Here is a 20,660-nt window from a genome sequence, read left to right on the forward strand (position 1 = left end):
TTGCTCAGCGCCTGAATCTGGACCATCGGTGATGGCATCTTGCTTCTGGACCATTGGATGGCACCCTGGATGATGATGCCTTGATCTGGACCATTAGATGGTGCCTAGATCTGGACCATTGGCTTTGGTTCACTGCATTTGGGCCCTTGGATCATCAGGATTTAAGAGGGAGACATGAGAAAGAAGTTGATACACCCTTCTCCTTAGCACCCCATCATGATGGGATGCCTCTCTTGGCACATGCCTCATCATGATGAGGTGTGTGGATGGGATGCATCCCTTTATGATGCATCCCTCCATCTCTTATAAATAAGGAGGTGCCTTGGGGTTCTAAAAATCATCAAAGAAAAAGTCTCTCCTTCTCTCTCCCTTATCCCTTCTTTCTTACAAGCCTCTCTCTTTTGTCCTAACCCAAGACAAGAGGGTCTTCTTTAGGATAAAAAGGCTAGTGAATGTTTTAGAGGTAGAAAGAAAGAAGGAAGTGAAGGAAAATCAGCCAATTAAATCCTTTGGAAGGATTGAACAATTAGAATTAAGTTTTGGTGGAGCTAGAGTCTTGAACCCATTCCTGTGTGGATCAACATCGGAGGGTGAACATTTGGGCACCTTAGGACATCTTCAGACATATTGGATATAGCGTGATAGGTATTCTTCTATACCAAGATTATATTTTCTACATTATTTGGTTATACTATTAAGGCGATCTTGGCTTATTAGGATTTCATATAATGGGTTTTATAAGAAAATTTTATAATACCGTATCTTCCGCTGCGCCCTAGGGCACTGGAAAACCCAACAGTGGTATCAGAGCCACCCTTAATCAGTTTAACCAAATGATAATACATGCTATTATCTTGATGCTATGAGATAGCTAGGTTGTTTGTACGCATGATTAGTTTATGCCATGAGATAGTGTTATATTCATGTTGTAGCATAGTATAATTGCTAGTGCTAAATTATAGAATGTGCAATGAGACCAATATAGTAGTATGAAAACTTTGGGCTAACCCATTCTGGAACAATCGACTCAGTTGGTGTCTAGGAAGGAAGCCACAGGTGGTTACTTAATTAGGACCTCACTCTCTGAGTGAGGGGTGCCTCCCACCTGCTTTCCTAGCCAATTATTTGATTGTCCTTTATGGTTGAGCTTAATGTTAGTAAGATACTACTATTTGAAAGCCCTCACTAAATTCATAATTAAGTCGTAGTGTTAATTGCTTTAAGCTGAGCCATTCTGAATCAATTGACTAAGTTGGTGTCTAGGAAAGAGGCTACAGGTGGTTATTTAATTAGGACCTTACTAAGTAAGGAGAGCCTCCCATCTGCTTACCTGGCCAACTATTTGATTGACCTCCATGGAAAAGCTAATTGCTGATATAACACTATAAAGGTCCTTCCTTCATGCTTAGATATTATTATGTCAATATCTACGCTAGCTTGTTGTGATTCCCACAAGGCTAGTATTAGGGATTGATATTGTAATATCTTGGTGCATATGATGCATATGGCATATTTTAATATGTTGCCTTGTTGTGATTCCCACAAGGGCAGCATTATTCAAATATGACTGTATAAAAATGAAGGGTTTGAGTTAACTAGACACAATAGTTTGTTGTGATTCCCACAAGACTATATATGTGCTAGAGGACAGAATAAAGTTGGGAATTGCATGGGATGCAATTGGAAAGAGTTTCCCACAAGGTCTTTTATAAGGAATTAGCTTATAAGGGCTTGTTGTGATTCCCACAAGGTCTTTTATAAGGAATTTGGATCTCAACCCCACTAAGAAAATTAGTATTTTCTCATTCATCATACTTGAGGGTTATGATATTCGATAAAAATAGTGGGAGTAACAATTAGATAAAAGTCCTTGTCTGATTGAATACATGTCATCATGATTGGTCTGCTTATATTAGTGTTCTTTGTAATTATAGATTAATTCTGCAAAAATGGCATCTTCACTCTCACTTAGAGGTATCTTAGATACAAACAAATTGACTGGTCCCAACTATGTGGACTGGTTGAGGAATTTTAAAGATTGTTCTCACACAAGAAAAACTTTCCTACATTCTTGAAACTCCTGACCTAGGGTCCGCAGGGGAAGATGCAACTGAGGAGGAATTGGCCACATATCGTATGTGGAAAAATGACAGTTTGACTGTCAAATGTATCATGCTTGCTTCTATGAATAATGAATTGCAGAGGCAGCATGATAGTATGGATACTCACTCCATACTCCTTAACTTGAAGGAGTTATATGGTGAGCAGAGCAGAACTGCTAGATATGAGATATCTAAGCAGTTGTTCCGTGCTAGAATGATCGAGGGATCATCTGTGCAAGACCACTGTTTAAAGGTTATAGACTTGATTGTTGGGAACCCGCCCATGCCGCAGAAAATTCAAAAAATTCAGATGCAGCGGAAGAGGCATGTGCGGGAACAACCGTTTATCGCATGAGCATTGTTTAAAAACCGTTCGTAGATAGATAAGGATTAAAAACTTTTAAATAGCATTAGAAGATCAGATCTTCACCTTTGTGCGGGTAGATGATCACCGCAAACTGATGATCATGGTTTAGGATGAAGGTTCGCTTGAAGCCGTTCAAGTGCCCGGCCTCTACGGGTATCCACACGAAGCAGAAAACCGATCCAAGCTTTCTATCTCTCCGGGGTGCTAGCTCCCTTGCAGAGATAACTTTGATGGCTGATATCCTCCCTTTCAATCAATCCTTGATTGTGCTTGGGAGGAGGAAGAAGAAGGATAAAGAGAAGAAGAGGAACGAAGCCCTGCAGCCTTCTTTTTCTTCCTTGCGTTGGAACCAAACGGTGGAGGAAGAAGGAGGCCACCAAGATCCTTTTCTTCCCTTTGTTGTTGGTGGCTGAAAAGAGAGGAGAGGAGGGTGGCCACGTGATGGAGAGGAGGAGGGCTTCACTTATCATTAGGGCACCTCCTTTCAAAGCCTTATAAAGGCATCTAGGGCTCCTATTTGGTTTAGTCCAAATCATGAATCAATTGGGTTCAATCTATGCTAGTCCTAATCCAATTAGAACTTGAATGAACTATGACTCAATTGAACTCTTCAATCCTAATCCAATTAGGAGTCATGTTGATTCATTAGATTAATAATTAATTAGGACTTAAGAAATTCTAATCCAATTAGGACTTGTTTAATTCTAGTCCTAATCCAATTAGGACTCTAATTTGAATTCGAAGTCCTAATCCGATTAGGACTCTAGGAATCCTACTCCAAGTAGGAATCCAAATTTAATTCAAAACTCCTAATCTAATTAGGATTGTAGGAATCCTACTCCAAGTAGGAATCCCAGTCCTACTCCAAATAGGATTCCCAGTCCAAGTAGGAATCCCAGTCCAAGTTGGAATCTCAGTCCAAGTAGGATTCCTAGTCCTAATCCAATTAGGACTCTAGAAATCCTACTCCAAGTAGGACTCTTGTTTTAAGTCCAATTAATTAATTCTCTTTGTTCCTTCTTCAGCTTATTATCAATCGAATTGATTACTTGTGATTCCTAATCACGATTCAACCATCGGATCGGTCAATGCCTCTAGTGTGTGTGACCCCATAGGTTCTACTCTGACTAGTAGTGAGATATATTGTGATCTCTATCACAATATCATTGAAAACTCCTTTCAATGGGTCGGAACGATTCCAACTCTACTCATTAGGGCTTATCGATCATCGAGATAATCCCTATGAGTCCCACCATCCACTAGTGACACCTAGCAGCATGTAGTGGCTACCCAGCAGAATAGAATGATGAACCTCTAGGTGCAGTTATCATGTGATACAGTCTTTCTATCGTGGATTCCTACAGGACGGAGGTCATGGATAACTCGTCAAACCCCTTCGTCTGTCATATGTCAAGATTTATTTGACTCGAGTTCGATAGTGAAAAACTCTTTCTCCACTTTATATTACTGCCCTGGCCAAGGTCTTAGAACTCAGTCTAACAAATCACATAGGATCACTCCTCTTCTTTCAAGGTCGATAGATTCCATGTAAGTGCATACCCTACTCCTACAGTGAACTTACTGCAGCCAATCTACACTACAAGGACCCATATGACTAGAGACCATGTATACGTGTAGTCAAACTACAATAACCACACTGTGAGTAGCCGAAGCACCGCAGGTCAAAGGACCAGTCATACTACTGCAACATCAAGCAAGTCACTGACGAGTGGATAGACGTCCAAGTAACTTCTTGTCTTGGTCACGCTCAGTACCCTTGTTCTCTAACAAGCACCTGCACTATCACTTCAGTGTCCCTACACTGTGAACTCAAGTCTCGTCCATCCAGAAGGAAAGTGATCTGTGCACTGATCGGATCGATCACCGTCCTCGTGATGATCCATTGATCAGGAGCATTTAGAAATTAATCACCAATGATACATGGCTCAAATTCTCAACTCTTGAGAATATGCATCATCATCTTATTAATTTCTTGGACGATTCATAGACACATAATTAATATGAATGAAAAGATGCCTTTTATTTATTCAATAATAAATAGTCAAGTACAAAATTATGTCTCTAGAATTAACAATGTGTCAGCCAGATTGGCTTCTAGGGCATACATCTAACAATCTCCCACTTGCACTAAAGCCAATGAGTCATATATCTAAGCTCCATCTTCTCAAGGTGGGCTTCAGTCTTTTGCTGACTTAGCTGCTTAGTGAACGGGTCTGCCATGTTATCCGCGGAGTCTACTCTCTGCACCTCTACATATTTCTTCTCAATATAGTCGCGTATGAGGTGGAAGCGCCGCTCTATGTGCTTGGACTTCTGATGAGACCTTGGCTCCATAGCTAGTGCTATGGTGCCAATGTTATCGCAGTAAAGTGTTATGACATCTAATGACATTACACCTAACTCTGCAATGAACTTTTAACTAGAAGATTTCCACTGCACCCTTAGATACGGCTTAACATTCAGCTTCTAAGGTAGAATCTATAATGATTGGTTGTTTGGAACTCTTCCAACTTACTGAACCACCATTGCACATATCTTGATGTAGACTTTCTATCATCAATATGTGTGCATCCTTCTACCTTCAACTCTGATCTTCTCCCAAAGACCAAGAACATGTCCTTAGTTCTTCTCAAGTACTTAAGACTGTTCTTCACAGCTATCCAATGCTTTTTGCCTGGATCTGATTGACATATGCTCGTGACACTCACAGCATGTACTATATCAAGTCATGTACATAGCATGGCATACATGAGGCTCCCTATTGCTGATGCATAGGGGATCTTGCTCATGCGTTGAATCTCTTCAGATGTGTTGGGGCACATCTTCTTGGAGAGATTAATTCCATGCCTTAGGGGTAAGAGACCCCTTTTAGAGTTTTCCATGCTGAACCTTTTCAGCACTTCCTCTATGTACATCTTCTGTGATAGGCCAAGCATCCTTTTAGATCTATCTCTATAGACCTTTATTCCCAAAATATAGGATGCTTCCTCAAGGTCTTTCATGGAGAACCTTTTTGATAACCTGACCTTGACCGAGGTTAGCATGGGAATATCATTCCCTATCAGGAGGATGTCGTCCACGTACAGTACGAGAAATACAACAGCACTCCCACTAACCCTTTTGTAAACACATGGTTCCTCTTCGTTTTTGATGAAATCAAACGTTTTGATTGCGTCATCGAAACGAGTATTCCAACTCCGAGATGCTTGCTTTAGTCCATAGATGGACTTTTGCAGCTTGCAGACCTTGTGATCTCCATCACTGGAAGTGAAACCCAAAGGCTGTTCCATATAGATGTCTTCATCAAGATATCCATTCAGGAAAGCTGTTTTCACATCCATCTGCCAGATTTCATAATCATGAAATGCTGCAATGGCAAGCAATGTTCGGATGGATTTCAGCATGGCTACAGGTGAAAAGGTCTCCTGATAGTCAATGCCCTCGCGCTGACTATACCCTTTCGCCACAAGCTTTGCCTTATAGGTCTCTACCTCTCCATCCGAACCTATCTTCCTTTTGTAGATCCATTTGCATCCAATAGGTACAATACCTTCTGGTGGATCTACTAAGGTCCAAACTTGGTTGGAATGCATGGAGTCTAACTCCAATTATTTCTCGGAATCGATATCAGATATCGCCTCGTCGTAGGTTTTGGGATCCTGCGTGTGATCCCTATCTCCCACTAGGAACATTTCCTCGGTGTCCTCTTCTAGTATACCTAAGTATCTATCGGGAGGATGGGAGACCCTACTTAATCTGCGAGGTGGTTGAGGGACATCGTGTACTGGCTCTGTATTAATGGGTTCGATAGGATCCATGACTCGTTGCTTTTCAGAGACTTTCTCTTCAAGCTCAATTTTCCTCCCACTGCCTCTATCAAGGATAAACTGGTTTTTCAAGAAGATGGCATGACGGCTCACAAACACATTGTGATCCTCTGAGACGTAAAAATTGTATCCTAATGACTCTTTAGGATATCCTATAAGACGAGCACTTATGGTTCTAGCCTCTAGTTTGTCCGCCTGTAGTCTTTTGACGTGGGCCGGACATCCCCAAATCTTGAGATGACCAAGACTTGGTTTCTTACCATGCTATATCTCATACGGTGTGGTAGGAACGGATTTAGAGGGAACTCTATTCAACAAGTAAATAGCTGAAAATAGGGCATCTATCTAAAGAAACAAGGGTAAATCAGTGAAGCTCATCATGGACTGGACCATATCAATAGAGTCCGATTCCTCCTCTCTGACACTCCATTGAGCTTGAGGTGTACCAGGAGGAGTCCATTATGAAACTATACCATTCTCCTTGAGATAATCACGGAACTCTCCATTAAGGTATTCACTTCCTCGATCTGATCGAAGAACCTTAATGAGTTTTTGTGCTTATTTTTCTACTTCATATCTAAGCTTTTTGAACCTTTCAAAAGTTTCATATTTGTGTCTCATACACATATCCATACCGTGAGTAATCATCGATAAAATGAAGTAAAAAATTACAACCCCTAGCCTGCACATCGAATGGGCCACACACATCAGTGTGTACTAGGGTAAGTATTTTAGTGGACCTCCCTGTGTCCTACAAAGGATAATTTGGCCATCTTTCTTTGAAGGCAGAATTCACAAATCAAATATGACTCGAAAGTCAATGAGCCCAAAACTCATGTTTCTCCAATTTGTTTATTCTGTCTTCTCCTATATGGCCAAACCTGAGGGCCACAAATACTTTAGATTTATCTCATTTTTGGATCTATTAGATCCTATGGTATTCACTATTTGCTCAGATATATTCACAGATACATCCATATGTATGTGATAGAGACTGTCAATCATAAAACCATGTTGAATCAATTTATTTTTCAAATAAAAATCTTTCTGTGCTAAATAAAATACAGAAATCAAATTTCTGCTAGCAATAGGCAACAGTCCCTAAGTATCCTGAGCATTTCTGACATATCTTCTGAAGGTCTATCACCCTTTATGTTCTTTATGCTTTCCCATGTATGTAGGACAGTTCCTCTTCCAATGGCCGTCCATGATGCAATGGAAACATTTTTCCTTACAATTGGCCTTTTCTTAGAACTTCCTCATTTGGCATTTTCTCGATCTTCTGTTTCTTCGCAGGCTTTTTCTTCTTCCAAATAGACTCTCTCTTGGAAGTAGAAATCAACTCAACAGTGAGAACGATGCCCCTTGAACTCTTCAGCGTCCCTAAGGTAGTTACCAATTTTTTTAACAATTCTGTTTTGGTGCATACAATCTTGTTCATATGGTAATTTACTATAAATTATTCATATGAAGCTAGAAGGGATTACGGGATCAAATCTATTTGCAGTTCTTTGTGCATGGTCATGCCGAGCTTCTCAAGCTTCTTTAAGTCCTTTATCATGGTCAAACCATGATCATGGACATACTGCCCATCGTGTATCTTGGCTTTGAAGAGCCTCTTGGACACTTCAAACCGAGCTGCGTGACTCTGATCATTATACAACTCTTGCAGGTGATTTAATATGTCCCTGGCAGTCTTCATGTTCTCATGCTGGCATTGTAATGCATTGGACATGGATGCCATTGTGCAGCACCTAACTTTATTGTCATTGTTCGTCCACTTAACAAGCGTCTTACGCCGATCAGTGATCGGACGGATTGGTAACATGGGGATTCCATGGTCTAGCATGTACCCGAATTTCTCATAATTCAAAACGATTTTTGAAATTTGCTGAGCCAATCTTTATAATTGGGTTTGGTCAAACGGTTGTTCTATAGAATATGAGTTAAGAGTTTAGAAGCTGACTTTATAATCCTCAGAGAGTAAAGATTCTAGTTAGACTTTTATACTTGATCCTAATCTGTTCTAAGGTCTTTTAGAACAAATGTAACTCCCACTATTTTCTCGAATTCCTCACACTCCCCTGGTAGGAAAACGAAAATCCCACACGACTAGGGTTTCTAGTGGGTACTGCGGTCCCACCAATTTACATGCCACCTCACCTAACAGTTATTGGTGACACATAGATTGATGAATATACAACTCTTGTACAATGCTTCTCAAGCATGTTGCAGTGTAACTTGGTCTCTAAGCCATGAAAACCTCACCTAACAGTTATTGGTCTCATTTCTTAGTTAAGTCAGACCCACCGTATAACCGTAGGAATAAAGTCGTCATTGGGTCCTCACCTAACAGTTATTGGTGCCCAACCCCACCTTTACCCTACAACATCTCATATCTATAGAGAGGTCCAGCCCCCCGATGCAACTTGACCACTGTATCCAGCCGAGACAAATCAACATCAGAAAAGCCTTAGCAGCTCTACTACAGTGGAAGACCTATTGACTTAATATTGGTTAATCAGGTCTTAGTGTTTGCAACTTGAGCTCTTCATAAGAGGTAATCGAACAATTAGCCAGGTAAGCAGGTGGGAGGCTCCCCTTACTCAGAGAGTAAGGTCCTAATTAAGTAACCACCTTTCATGCTTTTCTAGACACCAATTAGATCAATTAATCTAATATGACTCGCTCATGTCGGTTCACTCTCGACTTGATTGAGGAGGTTTTAATTTAGGTCTCAATTGGGTTTGCTACATCACATGTAAACCTATCTACCCCGCTCTCATTCACATCACATGCAAACGGCACATCACAGGCAGTTATAATCGCAGCATCAAAATAAAGCTAAACTTTAAATAGGTGATGATCATGGATTCTAATTAGGTCGTATTACAAGCACATGCACGTCAATCGATCAATTGGTCTTCAACTTTTGAATTGGTTCCAAGCCTCCTTGATTCGATCCTTGACCAACTCTTGATCCAATCGCCATCAACCGCTTAGACCCCTGTTCATCTCATGCCTTGTCTTCAACTTGATCGTTGACGTACATCACATCACAGAAATACAACCAGATGTAAAATAAAAATAATAATAAATTACATCTTCTTTTAGGAGGCACGCGGGCCTCTCAAAACATCAAATAAGATGCATGCAAGCATCTGAAAAATTACATGACATTGCAGATCACATCGCAGGTCTTTACATTTAATACCAAAAGGGTTTCAATCCTATGATCATCACCACATGCAGCAATTATAATTTTCAGATCTGAAAACTAACTGATTATCTCATGACATAGGTTGCTGATCATGCTAATCATGATTCTAAACTTTGTAATCTCATTAATAATGCAATTAGAATCATCATCTTATCACATAAAAATCAGCATGCAAAAATCAGCACCCTGGAAAAAATCTGCATGCAGAAAATTTTCAGCATGCATAATCTTTCAATTTTTAGATCTAATAAGCCTATTAATAATTAATCCTTACCTTAATCTACGATGCCTAGGCTCTGATACCACTGTTGGGAACCCGCCCATGCCGCAGAAAATTCAAAAAATTCAGATGCAGCGGAAGAGGCATGTGCGGGATCAACCGTTTATCGCATGAACGTTGTTTAAAAATCGTTCGTAGATAGATAAGGATTAAAAACTTTTAAATAGCATTAGAAGATCAGATCTTCACCTTTGTGCGGGTAGATGATCACCGCAAACTGATGATCGTGGTTTAGGATGAAGGTTCGCTTGAAGCTGTGGAGTGATTGATTAAAACCCCATTTGATTTTGATGAGCTCAAAGCATTTGAGTATATCTTGTGATTACTAATGAATTCAATTGAGTGTTTCAGTGAAAATCCTGTCCAAGTGTCTCTAGATTTGGTTCATAGTATTTTGGATAAGTTAAGAAGTCTGCTGAACCAAAGTCTGAGACTCGAGTCGACTCCCGAGTATCACGAGTCGACTCCAAGCGTATCAAGTTCACTGGCACGAGCTCGAGTCGACTCCAGACTAGTACGAGTCGACTCTGACTGAGAACAGAAAGAAGAACAGAAAGCCTCATCTCAGAACCTGTCAACGAGTCGACTCCTGAAGTGCGCGAGTCGACTCCAATGTTCAACGAGTCGACTCCAAGGTTGTAAGAGTCGACTCCAAGAGGTACACAAAGAAAAGTCAGAGAGCAGTTTTCGAGTCTGAGATTCGAGTCGACTCCCAGACAGCTCGAGTCGACTCCAAGACAAGCTTCACGTCAAAAGGCAGAAGACCAACTTTCGGAAACTGAGAGCCGAGTCGACTCCAAGGAAGTTCGAGTCGACTCCAAGATTGGATGAGCCAAAAGACAGAGAATCGGGAGTTCGGGCTCTGAGATTCGAGTCGACTCCAAGGACAGTCGAGTCGACTCGAGTGGACAAAATTCAAAATTGGATCCACGGACTTCAGTGGATGAGCCGACTCCAAAATTGCCAGGTCAGCTCCAGAAGTTGGCGAGTCGACTCCGGGTCAAGACGAGTCGACTCCCAGTCGTGACGGCAACTTTAATTCAAATTTAGAACAGTTGCCGAGTCGACTCCGGAAAAGCTTGAGTCGACTCCCGCTACAGCCGAGTCGACTCCTGATCGCGCGAGTCGACTCCAACCCACCAACGGTCATATTGTCAGGCTGCGCAGAGTGTGCAGAACGGACAGAAAAAGCAGTGTAACGGCTAGTTTCCGTGGGGGTTGGCTTAAATAGCCACAGAAGACTGTAGCAAGGTAGAGAACAACCATTCCACTCCAAGCATTCAAGCTTTCGAGCTCTGCAACGTGCTCTTCAACGAAAAAGGGGAAGATCAGCATTTACTGCAACCAACTACATCTTCCCAGCAATTAAAGCCTCCTCCTCCTGCATTCAAGTCGACTACTCATTCGAGAGGAGACCTGAGTTCAAGAAGCCATTCCTCTACTTCAGCTTAAAAGCGTTTGAGGGCTTCTAAACTCCTCTTTTGATTATATTGTTTTACATCTGCTTTTGAGAAGCTTATTTTCCCTTCTTTCTATAACTTGTATTTACTTGGTTCAATCGGGGGATTGAATCAAGGGGATTAAGGTTGGTTGGTGAGCCAAGTTAAAAACCAACGTGTGTAAGGGTTTGATTGTGAGCCCGGGAAAACAATCGGGGTTGGTTCTAGTCGGTGAGTCTGGGAAAACCGACCGAGTTCGTTGTGAGCTCGTAAAACAACAAGTTTGGTTGTGAGCTTGCAAAACAACCGGCTGTAATCCAAGGGGGTTATAGTGAATTCCCAAGAGAGACTTGGGGAGTGGACGTAGGAGCAAGGGGTAGCTCCGAACCACTATAAAACTCTGTGTTTGCATTGGATTGTCTCTTCTCTTCTTCCTCTCACATCACTCACAGCACTTAGCATTAATTAAATAACTTGCAATAGTTTTTAATTAATCATCCATAACGTTTTAATTATCCAAATTAATTTAAAACCCAATTCACCCCCCCTCTTGGGTTGTCTATTTGGGCAACAAGTGGTATCAGAGCCAAAAACTCTTCCACTCAAGAGTTAAAAGATCAAAATGACAACCCCATTTGGATCTTCTCACATTGAGGGTCAGTCCACCCAAAGACCCCCTTTCTTTAATGGATCCGACTACTCATACTGGAAGGCTAGGATGAGAATATTCATCCAAGCCCAAGACTATGAGATGTGGACCATTGTAGTAAATGGCCCATACATCCCTTCCATATATGTAGATGGTGTCAAGGTACCCAAATTAGAAACGGATTGGGATGAACATGACATGAGGAAGGCACAACTAAACTCTAAAGCTATGAATGTGTTTTATTGTGCCTTAGATAGAAATGAATTCAATAGGGTCTCTACTTGCAACTCTGCAAAAGAGATCTGGGATAGACTTGAAGTGACCCATGAGGGCACGAATCAAGTTAAAGAATCCAAAATTAATATATTGGTTCATAAGTATGAACTATTTAAAATGGATTCTAATGAGACAATCACTAGCATGTTCACTAGGTTTACTGACATTGTCAATGGCCTAAAAAGCCTTGGCAAGAGCTATACTAACAGTGATCTTGTCAGGAAAATACTTCGCTGTCTACCAAGGTCATGGGAAGCCAAGGTGACGGCAATCCAAGAAGCTAAAGACTTGAACAAGCTTCCACTCGAAGAGCTCCTTGGATCCCTAATGACTCACGAGCTAACCATGAAGCAACACAGCGAAGAAGAGTCCTCGCATAAGAAAAAGGTAATAGCACTTAAATCTACTTCATCTAACAAGGACCTGTTGTTGCCCAGTAGATACAACCCAAGAGGGGGGGTGAATTGGGTCTTTTAAAACTTTTAAGCTACTTCTAGCACTTTTTGATTAATTATGCTAAGTTGTATATATGCGCAGTGAAAGTTAAACTTAGCGACAGTTTGATGTATAGAATGTGACTTGATTGAGTATGCTTGCAACTAAAGAATTCGCGGATAATAGTTAAGCAAGCAATTTATCTAAGTGAGTAAGTGTGTGAGTTAGATAATGACAAAAAGCATTACAAACACAGCAAACATATAGTGGTTCGGTGCACCCCAGCACCTACATCCACTCCCCAAGACTTCTTGGGAATTTCACTATAATCCTACAGATTACAGTCGGTTGTTTTACAAGCTCACAACCCAACTTGTTGTTTTGCGAGATCACAACGAACTCGGTCGGTTTTCCCAGGCTCACCGACTAGAACCAACCCCGATTGTTTTCCCGGGCTCACAATCAAACCCTTTCACGTTGGTTTTACCCTCGGCTCACCAACAAACCTATCTCCGTTGGTTTTCCCTTCGGCTCACCAACAAACCTTACACCGTTGGTTTTCCCTTTGGCTCACCAACAAACCTTAACCCCTTGATTCAATCCCGTGATTGAATCAAGTTACAAGATAATAAAACAAAGTTTAAAACAAATCAAAGCTTCTTAAACAAGCAAATATAACAATATAAACAAACAGAGTAAAGAGAAGCCCTCAAACGAGTTTTGAAGATGGAGGAGCTCGACTTCTTCTTTACTTGACCCTCTTCTGATTTGGCACGAAGTAGAGGATCACCGAGGCAGCACACTGATGGAGAGGAAGCTTTGGGATTCACTTGGAAGCTCTTCTTCTCTCTATTTCTCTTTGGATGGCCCTTTTTGTGCTTATGGGAGATTTTCCTTGTAATCTCTTTCCTAAATGTTTTCTCCCACTTCCATCCGTTCTCTCCTAGCTCTCTTCTTGTTTTTATAGCTTTTGATAACGTGGAAACAAGAATATAGCCGTTAGAGCCAAAAATAGAGCCGTTGGAACCAGTCTGCAGCTCCTGACAATATGACCGTTGGGTTTGGAGTCGACTCGCGCGATCAGGAGTCGGCTCGGCTGTAGCAGGAGTCGACTCGAGCTTTTCCGGAGTCGACTCGGCAACTGTTCCAAGTTTGAATTAAAGTTGCCGTCTTGACTGGGAGTCGACTCGACTTAACCCGGAGTCGACTCGCCAACTTCTGGCGCTGACCTGGCAATTTTGGAGTCGGCTCATCCTCTGTAGTCCGTGGATCCAAATTTGAATTTTGTCCACTCGAGTCGACTCGACTGTCCTGGGAGTCGACTCGAATCTCAGAGCCCGAACTCCCGATTCTCTGTCTTTTGGCTCATCCAGTCTTGGAGTCGACTCGAACTTCCTTGGAGTCGACTCGGCTCTCAGTTTCCGAAAGTTGGTCTTCTGCCATCTTAGTGTAGCGCTGCCTTGGAGTCGACTCGAGCTGTCTGGGAGTCGACTCGAATCTCAGAGTCGGAAAACTGATCCTCTGTATTTTGGAGCCGCGCTGCCTTGGAGTCGACTCGACTTGTCTTGGAGTCGACTCCCCTCTCAGAGACGAAAATACCGTCTTCTGTCTTGGGGTTGTTCTGTCTTTGGAGTCGACTCGGACTTTGTGGGAGTCGACTCGAATCTCAGTGTCCAAAAACTGCTTCTCTGAGTTTTCCCTTGTGTACCACTGAGAGTCGACTCTCGCTTTCTTTGGAGTCGACTCGGCAACCATTGGAGTCGACTCGAATTCCTTAGGAGTCGACTCGAAGACTATTCTTTTGAATTTTCCTTTGAATTTGCTCCTCCAATTTGAATCTTTTGAACTTTAAAGTTGGGCCAATGAATTGTAGCTTTCTTCTAACTTTTCTTGAGTGCTTTTGGAGGCCTTCTTGTGTTCTTCCAACTTGCTATGTTCCTTGCAAAATAAATATCTTTCTCCTTGCAACATAAACATTAGTATCTATACTTCAAGGTGTTGTGATCATCAAAATCAATCTATGAATCAATCTTTGGGTCATCAATCTCCCCCTTTTTGATGATGACAAAACTTGGAGTATATGCAATATAAAAGATATTGTTTTCTAGAAGTAATGCATAGCAAAGTTGCATGAAGTAGACAACATGTATATTTAAAACAAAACATACTTCATGATAATGCTTTAGATTTAATCAGCTTAACACAATCAATATATTTCAGTTCAAGCTGATTATCACAAAGCATTATAAGCATATACTTAGATATTTCTCCCCCTTTTTGACAGCATCAAAAAGATAGTGAAACATTAAGCACAAAGATCAGAACACTCAAATATTTCTTTCCCTTACTGTACTCTGGTTTGAATGTTATATTATTGCCAGGATATGAATCATTTAACTCAAGGCAATAATATTGGAATCAGATTAGTGAGCACAGATCAGAGCCAATTAAGATAATTTCAGAGCAGAACACATTGAATGTGATTTCAAGAAGTTTTCTAATTTGATACCACAGATAGTTTTCTAATCAAGTGTGGGTGGAATCTCTCTTAGGTTAATTCAAGAAGTACCACAAATGATATTCAATGAAAACACGAGTGGAAATCTAACCTCTCTTCAATAATAAGTATGAAAGCTTGTTCAATTAAGACCTTTTGCCCAATCTATTAAGTATTTTATCAAACATGAGAGCAATTTTGATTAATTTTCAGAGTAAAAGATCAAAACTTATATATGTGAAAGACATATCATCATGTTGGGTCATTAATTCTTAATGACTTCAAAGGTTCTTTATAATAATAAGTGCATTTGAGCACAAATACCAAATTATGAAATCATGCAATTTGTGATACATCTTAGAGCTCTTTTAAAGACTTTCTTTTATTCCTTTAGAAAATAAGCACAATTTGATACATAAAATAATGAATTGGCACAAAATAGAAGTTCTAAAGAGTAAGCCAATTAAAACTCATTAGTGAGGTTCAAAATAGATTTTCTAAGAGATACTCAAGAAAATTTAATACATTGTTCTCCTCCTTTTTCATTAAATTAGAGGCTCTTAAGATTTGCAATTTGGTTCAAGAGTGATGCATGAGATATACTAACCAAATAACACGCCTCAAGGTGTATCATAAAAATTTTTAGATTTAAATTTCAGATGATAAATATTGGAGAGCATTAAGATCACTTTTCATTTAGTATTCTTCCTCTCTCCTTTAGTTATAGATTAATGCGATTAAGTTCCATAAGACCTCTCCTTCTGAAATTTTCTTTCTCCCCCTCAATTGATCATTCCATTTAAGAGTTTAGAATTTGAAGATAATGTTCAATAAAATTGTCAATCTCAAAAATATATTTTCTATAAGTTCAAGGTTTGAGATAAGACAACCTTTATAGAACTCATCTCAAGGTAATTAAAGCATGTCTTGCAATATAAGGAGGTTCATCAAAATCAATCCATAAAATTCAAGGTATGCATCAAATTAAAGTATCTTTAGAATATCTAAAGCTCCCCCTCAAAAGATGCATTCCTCTTTAATCATTCTTTTCTTTTGATATCGAGAGTGTAGAGTGATCTAGAATTATTCAAAATTTATAGTAGTCACTCTTCCTAATCCTTTAAGAACAAGTTATGCTTTCTCCTAATCTTAGAAAAAATGTATAGAATTATTAATCAGAAAATGATTCATTTGAAGCTCAGTTTCTTTCAAAAGCATTTACATTTTCTTTCTTTTAGAATCATTTGAGTGAGCTGAAATATTTCTAGCTTTAAGATCATTCACTCTATTTTATCTTTAATAATGTAGGAGAGAAAAACATATAGATGATCATTGAAATATATATATTTATAGAACTCAATTTCTTAATCATAGTTTTTCAGCAATGTATACATGAAGCATAATAAATATTTTTAATATCAAAATAAAATCATATATTTAAAAATATTTGCTTGCAATCAAGATCATTGATCATTTAGACCAATATTAGTAGATTTTAATGATAAGAAAGGATATGTTTCGGATGCGTATCGGAGCAATCAGCCAAGACATCAAAATTAATTCTGTTTTTCTTAAATTAAGATTTTATTTAGAAATCATATTGAGTTTAAGCTTTTATACAAAATCAGATTCTGAATTTTCATAAGAATTTTCAAGAAGGCTCTCAAAATTTGAGATATGTATCTTCTACTTTGTAGCTCATCTTAAATTACTAAGATTGAAAACACATATTTCAATAACATTAGAGCACTTTCAGAATCTTTGTATTTAGTATTGAGTTTCGATACAAAATGGAGGATATTTTAACAAGTATTAGGATATTATGTATCAAAGTTAGGCAAGTAGAAAGATAGATCAAGATCAATTCATTTTGCCTAAATAGAGATATCTTTCTCTTCTCATTTCAACTTTCACATTTTAACGATGATTGTGAATGACAAATCTGAATTTTCTTAACAAACAAAAATTTTATGTAGTATTTCAAACAATCAATCAAATTGTCCAAGCATGAAGCATTACAAAATATTGAGAATCCATAATTTAAAGCATCATGCCATATGCAAAATATATTATGTGTTAAGTCATGCATTAGAATATTAAGAGTAAGAATGTTAAGGATCAAAATCAATTCTTTTCAAATAAACTCCCCCTATTTAAATATAATTTTGCACTGATTTCATCCTTAAAGTGTGTTTTCAAGTGATTAAAAATTTGACTTAATTCTACTTTCATTTACTTTGTTTTTCATTTATAACTTTCTTATGCTCTATACTCTATTTGCTCCCTATCCGGTGGAGTTGGGAAGGGGCACGAGGTACTACCACTAGCCTCCCTCTTGTGCCGTCCCTAATATGCCCTACACCGAATAGTTGGGTCAAATAGTGCCGGGTACTACCACTAGCCTCCCCATTGGCACCATCCCTATGATAAGCAATATAGAAAGGTTAAACTATTTACTTTAAACTCTCCCTCTATTTAAGTGTAATTCATTACGGATTTTATCCTTCCAAAAGAATGCTCACACAAGTGCTGAATATATTATGCTTGTTTTGCTTTTTCTTAAGATTGGAGTATTTGCCTTTACTTAGATTTTACTTCTCTTGAATAATATCCATTATCTTTTCTTTATCTCTCTTTCTCTTTGTTATTCTCAAGTAATTTACTTGAAAGAGCAGAATAAAGAAATAATCAAATGTATCATATAGAGGTATATCATGCAAACAACATTTTCATTATGCTCAAGAATTCATAGCTTCTCACAAGTCATTTTAAATCAAAAATTTTAAGCATAAACTTGTGTAGTTCATGGTTATGACATAGGCAAAGATATATTTTAGTTTGGGCAAACCATGAAACAATTTCTAAAAGCATAAGTCAATCAATACATATATATAGACATGATATCAAGGAATTAATAATTAAAGATTTTAACCATGCCATACTAAGATTTAAGTTATTGACTTTGCTCAATTAATTTATGAGAGAGGTATCTAGAATTACCAATCCATTCTGCATTCTTCAGTCAAATACCTACTAGATTTCTTATGTATGAACTTTTGGCTGAAGAAGGTCCTCTCTCTTGTTTGCATGAGAATGTTTATTGTATCTTACGTGGAGATATCCTTCAAGTTGAAATCTCTCATTTTCTTGCTCAAGGATCCTGCAAGCTCCTTTTCTTCCTTGAAAGAAAGTTATTAGTTTCTTCAAGATACAAAACATTCATCCACCATATTTTTAACTAGATGACTCGATATAAGATATGATACTAGTTGAATGTTGAGTCACTTTACTCAAGAGATTCCCTAAGTATAAGCAAGCACATATCACTTGAACTAAAGAGATGGTTTCATTAACCAATATGGTTCAAGTACAAGCATGTGAGACAATAGAATGATTTATCAAGATCAAATCAATTTCTTATTTTCAACATCAATTTAGCTTAGATTCTATTTGCTTAAGATAATTGTCAATAAGGCATGCTAGCTAAGTTTTGATCAAATTGCCTTAAACAATTGTTTCTATCAAAATTCAGATTATGATTCATTTGTTATCAATAAATTATGATTCATTAGAGTTAGATTGAAGTCTTGCACAAGGGCACATAATGATCACACAATCTGGTCTATTAGGTATATGATAAAATAATTATTCTATCATGCTTTTGATGCTTGTTCCAAATCACATATTGCTTTATCATATATGTAATGTGTAATCTTTAAATATGGTGGTTATTTTACATAGATCTCCTTTTTTTTTAATGAAATAACCACATAGGAGTGAATTCTACACATTCATTTGACAGATTATAAAGCTCATGAAGCAAACAAATAATAATGGTGATCTTTACTTCTAATCATGCAAAAATCTTATCAAGATCTATCTTTTCTTGATTTAGTCTTTTAGTAGTTATCAATTTTTCTTCATTAAGTGCATATCTGAAAAATCCAATTTTGGTTCTAATTATTAACAAGTTTTTCAGATTGTTATATATAAAAGATTAACCATATACATATATAATTTGTTTTTAGTATTTTGATAATAAATCATTAGTCTCATAAAGAATAAAATGAATTGATACCTCTACAACTAGAATTTTTCATGAATGTTCTATATGCATTGCTTGATGAATGATATCCAAGGATAGAAGTATCTTTATCAGATTTGGCATTATTTTCATAAGAGCATATCAAGCATAACATGTACGACTGAAAAATATGAAAGATATGCAATGGTTCATTTTCCATTTTTCAGAAGATCAAAATTTTCATCAAAAATAGATCTAATAGAAATCATATGTATGACAAGCAGTGATGATAGTCTTTTAAAAAATTATTTGAGTAGATGACTATCATACATAATTGTCTTTTTCATTTCTTCAAGAATTCTATTAACCCTATTTTACTTATGATGTCCTTGGAGCTGAAATAATTGAATTTAATATTATTTTCTGTATAACCTTAATCAGGATTTTGGTTTTCAACACTGTGCCATGATCTTCACAGTTTGGAAACCTTTTTCATTTGAAACGCTTTTACAAGATTCAGTAAATACAGAAAAATACTTCAGTTTTATTTTCCAAGAACAAATCCAATGTAAGCTTTTGAAAACTTAGTGATGGAAACAACATCTTTAGATTTAGAAATGATTTTTGTTTGTTTCCTTAGTTAGCATGCATAGCAAAACTTTGACCTTTAAGTAGATAATCTAAGTAAGCCTATGGCAAGGTCTTTTGAGATTAAGTACATACTAGCATGAGTTGATTCTATGTGCCAAGGATGGTTTCTTTAATCTTGGTATTCATAGTGCATATATTCAAAAGCATACCAAGTACACATTATCATATCTATGATCAATAAACAATAATGCCATGGATAAAAACTCTCAATCAAGCATATAGAGAATTCATAGAATTAATCTTAATAATGATTAATCATTTAGCAACTTTATCCAAGGGTGAGTAAAGTATCCTATAAAATGAAGTGATTTGATTATATTTCCAAAAGTAGTTTCTATATCACAAAATTGATCAATACTAGCAATTCATACTAAAGCAAAAATAATGATGAGATGCAAGGATTACTGATTTCATTATTATTATTATTTAAAATTACTTTTCATAAGTATATTTTAAGTTTCAATGTGTCTAGAATACCCATTTGTATGAATCTATTTGTTTCATGGGTATCTTGGCACATCTATGTCTACATCCTCATATTTTCATTTTGGGTACCCAAGCTTGCTTGGATCCTTGAGAGTTAGGACATATAGTTCCTTTTGGAACCCAAATTTGTTTAATTGTAATAACTTTACTACTTGATTTAATTATGTTAGAACGATAGGTAAAGTTGTTATGCCCATTCTTTTCATGTTTGAAATAAGTTATCTTATTTAATGGATTGCTTGGTGAATTGATAACCTTTTTCTTTAGGGATTCATTGCTAAGTGAAGGAGTTAAGCCAAATTTTGATTTATCAAAATCTGTATGTTGGCTTTCAAACATCATTTTTAATCTTGCTGAACTTACAGTAAATTTGTTAATAAAAGACT

Source organism: Phoenix dactylifera, chromosome 4 (genome assembly GCF_051530095.1).
Source record: "Phoenix dactylifera cultivar Ajwa chromosome 4, Ajwa_hap1_PhDact_Kaust_v1.1, whole genome shotgun sequence".
Lineage (NCBI taxonomy): Eukaryota > Viridiplantae > Streptophyta > Magnoliopsida > Arecales > Arecaceae > Phoenix > Phoenix dactylifera.